The following is a 12282-nucleotide window of genomic DNA, read 5'->3' as shown; positions in this document are numbered from 1 at the left end:
TTCCAAGTGATGTTCCCTGATTCAGTAATCGCGAAGCCGTTCTCTTGCGGGCCCAACAAGATCGCTTATGGCGAGATTTGGATTGGGGGAGTTTATAAAGAGGGAATTGATTCGTACTCTTACCGGGCCGTATGTCGTAACGTTCAATGAAAGCCAAAATCAGACCACCAGGCCATTGTTCTGGAACAATGGAATTGTTAAGTCGAGGTACCTGGGCTCACAGTTCATGGGACAGTGCGGGAAACACACACACACATATATATATATATATATATATATATATATATATATATATATATATATATATATATATATATATATATATATATATATATATATATCAGATAATCCATGTTAGATAGATACTCTAATTATCCCGAGGTAAGTATTTATCTATCTAAAATGGATTATCTGGTGTGAGTGTGTGTGTGTGTGTGTGTGTGTGTGTGCTACATTGGTTGTTACATGGGTTGGAGTAGCCTGTTCAATCTTTATTAGGCTATTAATATGCTGTTTTGTAATGTAAATAAATATGAGATGAAATCTATTCTATTTGAGGGCAAGTTTGTTTTAGCCTATTTTCATTTTGGGCCTAAGGTTTTGGACATTTGGCACATTGATGTGTGTGGAAGGTTACTAATGTGATTGCTTTATCTGTAAATTAAATTAATGCTTTTTCAATGACTGAATTCATTGAAATAAAATGATTTTTTCAGAATTTCTTTGATTTGAATATTTTTTGGTAATGCGTCGTGTAGATCTTAAATTTCAATCTTTATGGTCTTAAAATGTCTTAAAAAGGTCTTAAATTTGACTTACTGAAACCTGCATAAACCCTGATTAACTTTTGTCAGTACATACCCTCTGAAAGAGGTCAAACCACTTCTTCTGGCGGGGGGCAGGCCTGTTGCCAGCTTCAGAGGGCCAGACCCCTGTGCTGGCAAACCGCCGCAGACGGGACATCCACTCTTCGTCCCCCATGGCCTTGTGAGACTTTTTTGACATCTCTGGAACATTTGAAACATGTTTAGTCTTTTTAAGCTTAAAAATAATGATTAAATGTACGTATTATTAACACTAGCCCATGGCTTGACCACCCATTACTGTATGTGATACAGTACTATAATTGCAGTAACAACACAGTTAAACACTAAACAATAACACACCAATATCATAATCTATAATGACTGACATTTACAACAAACCTTTAAAGAACACTAAAAGATAAAAATCCATGAATGATTTCTTGTTAATATAGTTCATCATAGGAGACATAAAAAAAAAAAACACCTTAATGCAGCATAACATGCAAGAAAAAGTTAGAAATATATGAATCCTGTTGCTGATGTTAATGTAATAATGATAGTTCATCATAACACACAGTAACATGAGAAGTGCTGCCGGTTGCCAGCAGATCAATATAAACACCTTAATGGATCACATACAATAAAAAAAAAAATTATATGTAATAGTCTATTGTTGTTAATGTAGTGGTTCTTACTTTTTTTCGCTGTTGACACGCAATGAATACCTGAGAATAAAAAAATCGGGTCCCGCCTCCACGTCGACTGCGAGAAGATTCGACGCGTGATTGGCCAATGAATCCCGAGAACGCCATTCGCTCAGCAAAGATGGAGATTCCGACGCGCGATTGGCCGAGGAACTCTGACAAAGATGAAGCCCGAGAACGCCATTCGCTCAGCAAAGATGGAGCTCCGACGCGTGATTGGCCGAGGAACTCTGACAAAGATGAAGCCCGAGAACGCCATTCGCTCAGCAAAGATGGAGCTCCGACGCGCGATTGGCCGAGGAACTCTGACAAAGATGAAGCCCGAGAACGCCATTCGCTCAGTAATGATGGAGCAGCTCGCGCTGATTGGCCGTCGTGAACCAGGCGAACGGCTGTCAGGTACCGCCCAGCCAGTATCGTGCCACTTTGCACGCTGGAACCCGAAAAGCCGCTGGGACGAGAGACAGAGGCAATAAATACGCCCAATGTGGGGCTCGAACCCACGACCCTGAGATTAAGAGTCTCATGCTCTACCGACTGAGCTAGCCGGGCGGTTACAGAACTCGGTTGGGGGCTGGTCGCAGTTTTTATCAGTGCCCAAATTACGTGCGTGGAGCGGAGCCTCACATTTGGCAGAGGAAAACCTTGTGCGGGCAAAGTCCGAGTTAAGCCTAGGCTCAGAGTTTACCTTGTTTGTTTCAGCCATATCGTTTGCGGGGGGATACAATGTGACCCAGTAGAGCAGGCCGATAATATGCACAACCAAAAGCCAGGAGTTAAAGTTCCGTTTGGGTCTGTCTAGTGAGAGAGCGAAGAAGGCAAACTCCTCCAGATTACAAAAGGCAAAAGTGAGCCATACAGCAAAGAGTTGGAGGACCCAACCTCCAACCGGAAATGAACCTACGAAAACGCCAGCACGTGTAGGCGTATGCCAAATCCATTGACCTCATGCCAGAGAGCTTGATAGGTTACAAGTTACTGGTGCCCTCCTTATATGACCAAAGGCCACATTAGAATGACAGCCGGAAGTTATTACAAATACTCGATGCTGTTTTCAAAAGGAGTTTTGAGCGGGACCTCTCTGGAACACAGGCCATCTGGAAATAAAACATCAACATTCCAACCACACGCCACTGAAACCTGTGGCAGATATAAGCTTTCACACAATGCCCGCTATGTTCTTTTAACCCAAAGCAAGCAACCAAGCTGTAAACGCTAAAACGGGGGGGGGGGGCAAATAAACGGTGCGTCAAGCTTCGTACATGGCACGTGTGCTCAATTCTGTGTCCGTGGTTTCCTTGGCGGCATGGCACCGAAAAACATCCTTCGTCCCTGGGTGGGCTCGAACCACCAACCTTTCGGTTAACAGCCGAACGCGCTAACCGATTGCGCCACAGAGACCGGCGGACGGCCAGCCAGTATCGCGCTGCTTTGCACGCTGGAACCCAAGAAGCCGCTGGGATGAGAGACAGAGGCAATAAATACGCCCAACGTGGGGCTCGAACCCACGACCCTGAGATTAAGAGTCTCATGCTCTACCGACTGGGCTAGCCGGGCGGTTGCGAAGCTCAGCTGGGGGCTGGTCGCAGTTTTTATCAGTGCCCAAATTACATGCGTGGAGCGGAGCCTCACATTTGCCACACAGATAAAAGCTTTCACATAACGCCCGCCATGTTCTTTTAACCCATTTTAGCCCACCGGCAACTATAGTTGCCGCAGTGTATGGTTGTCATTTTCCTTTTGTACGTTTTTTTCTAGATGTTTTGCATGTTTTATTTCTCAAAGACATGAAAGAAAACATCCAAATAAAGGATTTCAAGAACAAAAACAAGGTATTCACTTCCTTTCTGTGACATGAGGTTGTCAACTTCCTACCCCAACTTCCAGGAAGCATAGCGAAGGCAAACCCTCCCAAAGAAAAGTAATTTTCATGTTAATATTAGGAATTTTTTGTTGACATATATATATATATATATATATACGTAATCATGAGGGTCTCTAGAATCATCCAAACAAAACAAATCTTACAAGAGATCTATAGTTTTTTCTATACTTAGTCAAAAGTCCAAGCGGCAACTATAGTTGCCGGTGGGCAAATGACTTGTAAGTACATATATCATGGGGAAATTGGGTATACTGTGTTTAATGGGTTAATAAGTCAAGGTTATTGGTCTTGTTTAGTGCTTTTTGCTTTCATAATATTTTATAATGTTATACATTATATATTGTTATTTGTTAATTTATATATTTTTTAATTTATTTATTTTTTGTTTGTTTGTTTTATGTGACCCTGGACTACAAAACAAGCCATAAGGGTCAATTTTTTTGAAATTGAGATTTATACACCATCTGAAAGCTGAATATATATAAGCTTTCCATTGATGTATGGTCTGTGATGATATGACATTCGGCCAAGATAGAACTTTTGGTTGTGCATATTATCGGCCTGCTCTACTGGGTCACATTGTATCCCCCCGCAAACGATATGGCTGAAACAAACAAGGTAAACTCTGAGCCTAGGCTTAACTCGGACTTTGCCCGCACAAGGTTTTCCTCTGCCAAATGTGAGGCTCCGCTCCACGCACGTAATTTGGGCGCTGATAAAAACTGCGACCAGCCCCCAACCCAGCTCCGCAACCGCCCGGCTATCTCAGTCGGTAGAGCATGAGACTCTTAATCTCAGGGTCGTGGGTTCGAGCCCCACGTTGGGCGTATTTATTGCCTCTGTCTCTCGTCCCAGCGGCTTCTCGGGTTCCAGCGTGCAAAATGGCACGATACTGGCTGGGCAGCCGCCGGTCTCTGTGGCACAATCGGTTAGCGCGTTCGGCTGTTAACCGAAAGGTTGGTGGTTCGAGCCCACCCAGGGACGAGGGAAGTTTTTCGGTGCCATGCCACCAAGGAAACCACGGACACATAATTCAGCACGCGTGCCATGTAGGAAGCTCGACGTGCTGTTTTTTGCCCCTCCCCCCCCCCCCCTCCCCCCCCCCCCCCCGTTTTAGCGTTTACAGCTTGGTCACTTGCTTTGGGTTAACCCATTTGTGCCCACATTTTTCTGAATGGTTTCATGCATATAGTCCTGTTAATAGTGTCCTATGTGAACATGTTCTGCATTTATTTTCCCCAGGTTTTTGGGGGTTTTTTTCTTAAAAAAACATGTTTGAATGTTCGGCAACTATAGTTGCCGGTGGGCAAATATGTTGTATGCACCTCTCAATGTAAAATTTAAATAGGAGGATAACATTTATGCATCTAACTCAAAATAACTGCTTTGAACTGATCAACAGATCCATCAAAGTTGAAGAACATTCGATGTGAACACAAAAAAGCTGCATCTAGCTTATAATCTCTTGAAAATGAAAACACAACAAACAACAAATCCGTTTGTTTTAAAGTGGTGGAACATAGTGCATCCATTAAGTTGCTCCAACAGAGCATTGTGAATCAAAATGTGAAATTACATTGTTCATTAGAAAAAATTACATCTATATGTGACCCTGGACCACAAACCTAGTCATAAGTTGCACAGGTATATTTGTAGCAATAGCAAACAACACATTGTATGGATCAAAATTATTGTTTTTTTTGTTGTTGTTTTTTTCTTTAATGCCAAAAATCATTAGGATATTAAGTAAAGATCATGTTCAATTAAGATATTTTGTACATTTTCTACTGTAAATATTTTAAAAATTCTTTTTGTGAATGGATATACACTGTTAAGGACTTAATTTGGTCAACTTTAAGGCAATTTTCTCAATATTTCGATTTTTTTTGCACCTTCAGATTCCAGATTTTCAAATAGTTCTATCTTGGCCGAATGTCATATCATCACAGACCATACATCAATGGAAAGCTTATATATATTCAGCTTTCAGATGGTGTATAAATCTCAATTTCAAAAAAATTGACCCTTATGGCTTGTTTTGTAGTCCAGTGTCACATAAAACAAACAAACAAAAAATAAATAAATTAAAAAATATATAAATTAACAAATAACAATATATAATGTATAACATTATAAAATATTATGAAAGCAAAAAGCACTAAACAAGACCAATAACCTTGACTTATTAACCCATTAAACACAGTATACCCAATTTCCCCATGATATATGTACTTACAAGTCATTTGCCCACCGGCAACTATAGTTGCCGCTTGGACTTTTGACTAAGTATAGAAAAAACTATAGATCTCTTGTAAGATTTGTTTTGTTTAAATGATTCTAGAGACCCTCATGATGTCAACCAAAAATTCCTAATATTAACATGAAAATTACTTTTCTTTGGGAGGGTTTGCCTTCGCTATGCTTCCTGGAAGTTGGGGTAGGAAGTTGACAACCTCATGTCACAGAAAGGAAGTGAATACCTTGTTTTTGTCCTTGAAATCCTTTATTTGGATGTTTTCTTTCATGTCATTGAGAAATAAAACATGGAAAACATCTAGAAAAAAACGTACAAAAGGAAAATGACAACCATACACTGAGGCAACTATAGTTGCCGGTGGGCTAAAATGGGTTAAAAGAACATGGCGGGCGTTATGTGAAAGCTTTTATCTGTGTGGCAAATGTGAGGCTCCGCTCCACGCACGTAATTTGGGCACTGATAAAAACTGCGACCAGCCCCCAGCTGAGCTTCGCAACCGCCTGGCTAGCTCAGTCGGTAGAGCATGAGACTCTTAATCTCAGGGTCGTGGGTTCGAGCCCCACGTTGGGCGTATTTATTGCCTCTGTCTCTCTTCCCAGTGGCTTCTTGGGTTCCAGCGTGCAAAGCAGCGCGATACTGGTTGGCCATCCACCGGTCTCTGTGGCGCAATCGGTTAGCGCGTTCGGCTGTTAACCGAAAGGTTGGTGGTTCGAGCCCACCCAGGGACGAAGGATGTTTTTCGGTGCCATGCCGCCAAGGAAACCACGGACACAGAATTGAGCACACGTGCCATGTACGAAGCTTGACGCACCGTTTATTTGCCCCCCCCCCCCGTTTTAGCGTTTATAGCTTGGTCGCTTGCTTTGGGTTAAAAGTACATAGCGGGCGTTGTGTGAAAGCTTATATCTGCCACAGGTTTCAGTGGCATGTGGTTGGAATGTTCATGTTTTATTTCCAGGTGGCCTGTGTTCCAGAGAGGTCCCGCTCAAAACTCCTTTTGAAAACAGCATCGAGTATTTGTAATAACTTCCGGCTGTCATTCTAATGTGGCCTTTGGTCATATAAGGAGGGCACCAGTAACTTGCAACCTGTCAAGCTCTCTGGCATGAGGTCAATGGATTTGGCAGGTTGGGTCCTCCAACTCTTTGCTGTATGGCTCACTTTTGCCTTTGGTAATCTGGAGGAGTTTGCCTTCTTCGCTCTCTCACTCGACAGACCCAAACGGAACTTTAACTCCTGGCTTTTGGTTGCGCATATTATCGACCTGCTCTACTGGGTCATATTGTATCCCCCGGCAAGCGATATGGCTGAAACAAACAAGGTAAACTCTGAGCCTAGGCTTAACCCGGACTTTGCCCGCACAAGGTTTTCCTCTGCCAAATGTGAGGCTCCGCTCCACGCACGTAATTTGGGCACTGATAAAAACTGCGACCAGCCCCAACCGAGCTTCGCAACAGCCCGGCTAGCTCAGTCGGTAGAGCATGAGACTCTTAATCTCAGGGTCGTGGGTTCGAGCCCCACGTTGGGCGTATTTATTGCCTCTGTCTCGCTTCCCAGCGGCTTCTCGGGTTCCAGCATGCAAAGCGGTGCTATACTGGCTGGGCAGCCGCCGGTCTCTGTGGCGCAATCGGTTAGCGCGTTCGGCTGTTAACCGAAAGGTTGGTGGTTCGAGCCCACCCAGGGACGAGGGAAGTTTTTCGGTGCCATGCCACCAAGGAAACCACGGACACATAATTCAGCACGCGTGCCATGTAGGAAGCTCGGCTCGCCGTTTTTTGGCCCCCCCGTTTTAGCGTTTACAGCTTGGTCACTTGCTTTTGGTTAAAAGAACATGGCGGGCGTTGTGTGAAAGCTTATATCTGCCACAGGTTTCAGTGGCGTGTGGTTGGAATGTTGATGTTTTATTTCCAGATGGCCTGTGTTCCAGAGAGGTCCGGCTCAAAACTCCTTTTGAAAACAGCATTGAGTATTTGTAATAACTTCCGGCTGTCATTCTAATGTGGCCTTTGGTCATATAAGGAGGGCACCAGTAACTTGTAACCTATCAAGCTCTCTGGCATGAGGTCAATGGATTTGGCATACACCTACACGTGCTGGCGTTTTCGTAGGTTCATTTCCGGTTGGAGGTTGGGTCCTCCAACTCTTTGCTGTATGGCTCACTTTTGCCTTTTGTAATCTGGAGGAGTTTGCCTTCTTCGCTCTCTCACTAGACAGACCCAAACGGAACTTTAACTCCTGGCTTTTGGTTGTGCATATTATCGGCCTGCTCTACTGGGTCACATTGTATCCCCCCGCAAACGATATGGCTGAAACAAACAAGGTAAACTCTGAGCCTAGGCTTAACTCGGACTTTGCCCGCACAAGGTTTTCCTCTGCCAAATGTGAGGCTCCGCTCCACGCACGTAATTTGGGCGCTGATAAAAACCGCGACCAGCCCCCAACCCAGCTCCGCAACCGCCCGGCTAGCTCAGTCGGTAGAGCATGAGACTCTTAATCTCAGGGTCGTGGGTTCGAGCCCCACGTTGGGCGTATTTATTGCCTCTGTCTCTCGTCCCAGCGGCTTCTCGGGTTCCAGCGTGCAAAGTGGCACGATACTGGCTGGGCAGCCGCCGGTCTCTGTGGCGCAATCGGTTAGCGCGTTCGGCTGTTAACCGAAAGGTTGGTGGTTCGAGCCCACCCAGGGACGAGGGAAGTTTTTCGGTGCCATGCCACCAAGGAAACCACGGACACATAATTCAGCACGCGTGCCATGTAGGAAGCTCGACGTGCTGTTTTTTGCCCCCCCCCCCCCCGTTTTAGCGTTTATAGCTTGGTCGCTTGCTTTGGGTTAAAAGTACATAGCGGGCGTTGTGTGAAAGCTTATATCTGCCACAGGTTTCAGTGGCATGTGGTTGGAATGTTCATGTTTTATTTCCAGGTGGCCTGTGTTCCAGAGAGGTCCCGCTCAAAACTCCTTTTGAAAACAGCATCGAGTATTTGTAATAACTTCCGGCTGTCATTCTAATGTGGCCTTTGGTCATATAAGGAGGGCACCAGTAACTTGCAACCTGTCAAGCTCTCTGGCATGAGGTCAATGGATTTGGCAGGTTGGGTCCTCCAACTCTTTGCTGTATGGCTCACTTTTGCCTTTGGTAATCTGGAGGAGTTTGCCTTCTTCGCTCTCTCACTCGACAGACCCAAACGGAACTTTAACTCCTGGCTTTTGGTTGCGCATATTATCGACCTGCTCTACTGGGTCATATTGTATCCCCCGGCAAGCGATATGGCTGAAACAAACAAGGTAAACTCTGAGCCTAGGCTTAACCCGGACTTTGCCCGCACAAGGTTTTCCTCTGCCAAATGTGAGGCTCCGCTCCACGCACGTAATTTGGGCACTGATAAAAACTGCGACCAGCCCCAACCGAGCTTCGCAACAGCCCGGCTAGCTCAGTCGGTAGAGCATGAGACTCTTAATCTCAGGGTCGTGGGTTCGAGCCCCACGTTGGGCGTATTTATTGCCTCTGTCTCGCTTCCCAGCGGCTTCTCGGGTTCCAGCATGCAAAGCGGTGCTATACTGGCTGGGCAGCCGCCGGTCTCTGTGGCGCAATCGGTTAGCGCGTTCGGCTGTTAACCGAAAGGTTGGTGGTTCGAGCCCACCCAGGGACGAGGGAAGTTTTTCGGTGCCATGCCACCAAGGAAACCACGGACACATAATTCAGCACGCGTGCCATGTAGGAAGCTCGGCTCGTCGTTTTTTTGGCCCCCCCGTTTTAGCGTTTACAGCTTGGTCACTTGCTTTTGGTTAAAAGAACATGGCGGGCGTTGTGTGAAAGCTTATATCTGCCACAGGTTTCAGTGGCGTGTGGTTGGAATGTTGATGTTTTATTTCCAGATGGCCTGTGTTCCAGAGAGGTCCCGCTCAAAACTCCTTTTGAAAACAGCATCGAGTATTTGTAATAACTTCCGGCTGTCATTCTAATGTGGCCTTTGGTCATATAAGGAGGGCACCAGTAACTTGTAACCTATCAAGCTCTCTGGCATGAGGTCAATGGATTTGGCATACGCCTACACGTGCTGGCGTTTTCGTAGGTTCATTTCCGGTTGGAGGTTGGGTCCTCCAACTCTTTGCTGTATGGCTCACTTTTGCCTTTTGTAATCTGGAGGAGTTTGCCTTCTTCGCTCTCTCACTAGACAGACCCAAACGGAACTTTAACTCCTGGCTTTTGGTTGTGCATATTATCGGCCTGCTCTACTGGGTCACATTGTATCCCCCCGCAAACGATATGGCTGAAACAAACAAGGTAAACTCTGAGCCTAGGCTTAACTCGGACTTTGCCCGCACAAGGTTTTCCTCTGCCAAATGTGAGGCTCCGCTCCACGCACGTAATTTGGGCGCTGATAAAAACTGCGACCAGCCCCCAACCCAGCTCCGCAACCGCCCGGCTAGCTCAGTCGGTAGAGCATGAGACTCTTAATCTCAGGGTCGTGGGTTCGAGCCCCACGTTGGGCGTATTTATTGCCTCTGTCTCTCGTCCCAGCGGCTTCTCGGGTTCCAGCGTGCAAAGTGGCACGATACTGGCTGGGCAGCCGCCGGTCTCTGTGGCGCAATCGGTTAGCGCGTTCGGCTGTTAACCGAAAGGTTGGTGGTTCGAGCCCACCCAGGGACGAGGGAAGTTTTTTCCCAACTATAGTTGCCGCTTGGACTTTTGACTAAGTATAGAAAAAACTATAGATCTCTTGTAAGATTTGTTTTGTTTGGATGATTCTAGAGACCCTCATGATGTCAACAAAAAATTCCTAATATTAACATGAAAATTACTTTTCTTTGGGAGGGTTTGCCTTCGCTATGCTTCCTGGAAGTTGGGGTAGGAAGTTGACAACCTCATGTCACAGAAAGGAAGTGAATACCTTGTTTTTGTCCTTGAAATCCTTTATTTGGATGTTTTCTTTCATGTCATTGAGAAATAAAACATGGAAAACATCTAGAAAAAAACGTACAAAAGGAAAATGACAACCATACACTGAGGCAACTATAGTTGCCGGTGGGCTAAAATGGGTTAAAAGAACATGGCGGGCGTTATGTGAAAGCTTTTATCTGTGTGGCAAATGTGAGGCTCCGCTCCACGCACGTAATTTGGGCACTGATAAAAACTGCGACCAGCCCCCAGCTGAGCTTCGCAACCGCCCGGCTAGCTCAGTCGGTAGAGCATGAGACTCTTAATCTCAGGGTCGTGGGTTCGAGCCCCACGTTGGGCGTATTTATTGCCTCTGTCTCTCTTCCCAGTGGCTTCTTGGGTTCCAGCGTGCAAAGCAGCGCGATACTGGTTGGCCATCCACCGGTCTCTGTGGCGCAATCGGTTAGCGCGTTCGGCTGTTAACCGAAAGGTTGGTGGTTCGAGCCCACCCAGGGACGAAGGATGTTTTTCGGTGCCATGCCGCCAAGGAAACCACGGACACAGAATTGAGCACACGTGCCATGTACGAAGCTTGACGCACATTAGAAAAAATTACATCTATATGTGACCCTGGACCACAAACCTAGTCATAAGTTGCACAGGTATATTTGTAGCAATAGCAAACAACACATTGTATGGATCAAAATTATTGTTTTTTTTTTTTTTTTTTCTTTAATGCCAAAAATCATTAGGATATTAAGTAAAGATCATGTTCAATTAAGATATTTTGTACATTTTCTACTGTAAATATTTTACAAATTCTTTTTGTGAATGGATATACACTGTTAAGGACTTAATTTGGTCAACTTTAAGGCAATTTTCTCAATATTTCGATTTTTTTTGCACCTTCAGATTCCAGATTTTCAAATAGTTCTATCTTGGCCGAATGTCATATCATCACAGACCATACATCAATGGAAAGCTTATATATATTCAGCTTTCAGATGGTGTATAAATCTCAATTTCAAAAAAATTGACCCTTATGGCTTGTTTTGTAGTCCAGTGTCACATAAAACAAACAAACAAAAAATAAATAAATTAAAAAATATATAAATTAACAAATAACAATATACAATGTATAACATTATAAAATATTATGAAAGCAAAAAGCACTAAACAAGACCAATAACCTTGACTTATTAACCCATTAAACACAGTATACCCAATTTCCCCATGATATATGTACTTACAAGTCATTTGCCCACCGGCAACTATAGTTGCCGCTTGGACTTTTGACTAAGTATAGAAAAAACTATAGATCTCTTGTAAGATTTGTTTTGTTTGGATGATTCTAGAGACCCTCATGATGTCAACAAAAAATTCCTAATATTAACATGAAAATTACTTTTCTTTGGGAGGGTTTGCCTTCGCTATGCTTCCTGGAAGTTGGGGTAGGAAGTTGACAACCTCATGTCACAGAAAGGAAGTGAATACCTTGTTTTTGTCCTTGAAATCCTTTATTTGGATGTTTTCTTTCATGTCATTGAGAAATAAAACATGGAAAACATCTAGAAAAAAACGTACAAAAGGAAAATGACAACCATACACTGAGGCAACTATAGTTGCCGGTGGGCTAAAATGGGTTAAAAGAACATGGCGGGCGTTATGTGAAAGCTTTTATCTGTGTGGCAAATGTGAGGCTCCGCTCCACGCACGTAATTTGGGCACTGATAAAAACTGCGACCAGCCCCCAGCT

At 44.4% G+C, this 12282-nt stretch overlaps 17 non-coding genes across 17 annotated transcripts; 14 read left to right on the top strand and 3 right to left on the bottom strand.

Moving 5' to 3' along the window:
• Nucleotides 1–1989: 1989 nt before the first annotated feature.
• Nucleotides 1990–2062, bottom strand: trnak-cuu. The gene has a single exon. It is a non-coding gene; the product is annotated as a tRNA-Lys (tRNA).
• Nucleotides 2063–2837: 775 nt separating this feature from the next.
• Nucleotides 2838–2911, bottom strand: trnan-guu. The gene has a single exon. It is a non-coding gene; the product is annotated as a tRNA-Asn (tRNA).
• An 83-nt stretch (nt 2912–2994) lies between these two features.
• On the bottom strand, nt 2995–3067 carry trnak-cuu. Its single transcript has one exon. It is a non-coding gene; the product is annotated as a tRNA-Lys (tRNA).
• A 1082-nt stretch (nt 3068–4149) lies between these two features.
• On the top strand, nt 4150–4222 carry trnak-cuu. The gene has a single exon. It is a non-coding gene; the product is annotated as a tRNA-Lys (tRNA).
• An 83-nt stretch (nt 4223–4305) lies between these two features.
• On the top strand, nt 4306–4379 carry trnan-guu. Its single transcript has one exon. It is a non-coding gene; the product is annotated as a tRNA-Asn (tRNA).
• Nucleotides 4380–6150: 1771 nt separating this feature from the next.
• Nucleotides 6151–6223, top strand: trnak-cuu. Its single transcript has one exon. It is a non-coding gene; the product is annotated as a tRNA-Lys (tRNA).
• Nucleotides 6224–6306: 83 nt separating this feature from the next.
• On the top strand, nt 6307–6380 carry trnan-guu. Its single transcript has one exon. It is a non-coding gene; the product is annotated as a tRNA-Asn (tRNA).
• Nucleotides 6381–7108: 728 nt separating this feature from the next.
• On the top strand, nt 7109–7181 carry trnak-cuu. Its single transcript has one exon. It is a non-coding gene; the product is annotated as a tRNA-Lys (tRNA).
• An 83-nt stretch (nt 7182–7264) lies between these two features.
• On the top strand, nt 7265–7338 carry trnan-guu. Its single transcript has one exon. It is a non-coding gene; the product is annotated as a tRNA-Asn (tRNA).
• Nucleotides 7339–8108: 770 nt separating this feature from the next.
• Nucleotides 8109–8181, top strand: trnak-cuu. The gene has a single exon. It is a non-coding gene; the product is annotated as a tRNA-Lys (tRNA).
• An 83-nt stretch (nt 8182–8264) lies between these two features.
• On the top strand, nt 8265–8338 carry trnan-guu. Its single transcript has one exon. It is a non-coding gene; the product is annotated as a tRNA-Asn (tRNA).
• Nucleotides 8339–9067: 729 nt separating this feature from the next.
• Nucleotides 9068–9140, top strand: trnak-cuu. Its single transcript has one exon. It is a non-coding gene; the product is annotated as a tRNA-Lys (tRNA).
• An 83-nt stretch (nt 9141–9223) lies between these two features.
• Nucleotides 9224–9297, top strand: trnan-guu. Its single transcript has one exon. It is a non-coding gene; the product is annotated as a tRNA-Asn (tRNA).
• Nucleotides 9298–10068: 771 nt separating this feature from the next.
• Nucleotides 10069–10141, top strand: trnak-cuu. The gene has a single exon. It is a non-coding gene; the product is annotated as a tRNA-Lys (tRNA).
• Nucleotides 10142–10224: 83 nt separating this feature from the next.
• trnan-guu lies at nt 10225–10298 on the top strand. The gene has a single exon. It is a non-coding gene; the product is annotated as a tRNA-Asn (tRNA).
• Nucleotides 10299–10814: 516 nt separating this feature from the next.
• On the top strand, nt 10815–10887 carry trnak-cuu. Its single transcript has one exon. It is a non-coding gene; the product is annotated as a tRNA-Lys (tRNA).
• An 83-nt stretch (nt 10888–10970) lies between these two features.
• On the top strand, nt 10971–11044 carry trnan-guu. The gene has a single exon. It is a non-coding gene; the product is annotated as a tRNA-Asn (tRNA).
• The last annotated feature ends 1238 nt before the right edge of the window (nt 11045–12282 follow it).

Source organism: Megalobrama amblycephala, linkage group LG6 (assembly GCF_018812025.1).
Source record: "Megalobrama amblycephala isolate DHTTF-2021 linkage group LG6, ASM1881202v1, whole genome shotgun sequence".
Taxonomy (NCBI): Eukaryota; Metazoa; Chordata; class Actinopteri; order Cypriniformes; family Xenocyprididae; genus Megalobrama; species Megalobrama amblycephala.
Note: the sequence above shows the minus strand (reverse complement) of the source record. Positions and strands in the feature narration are given on the sequence as shown.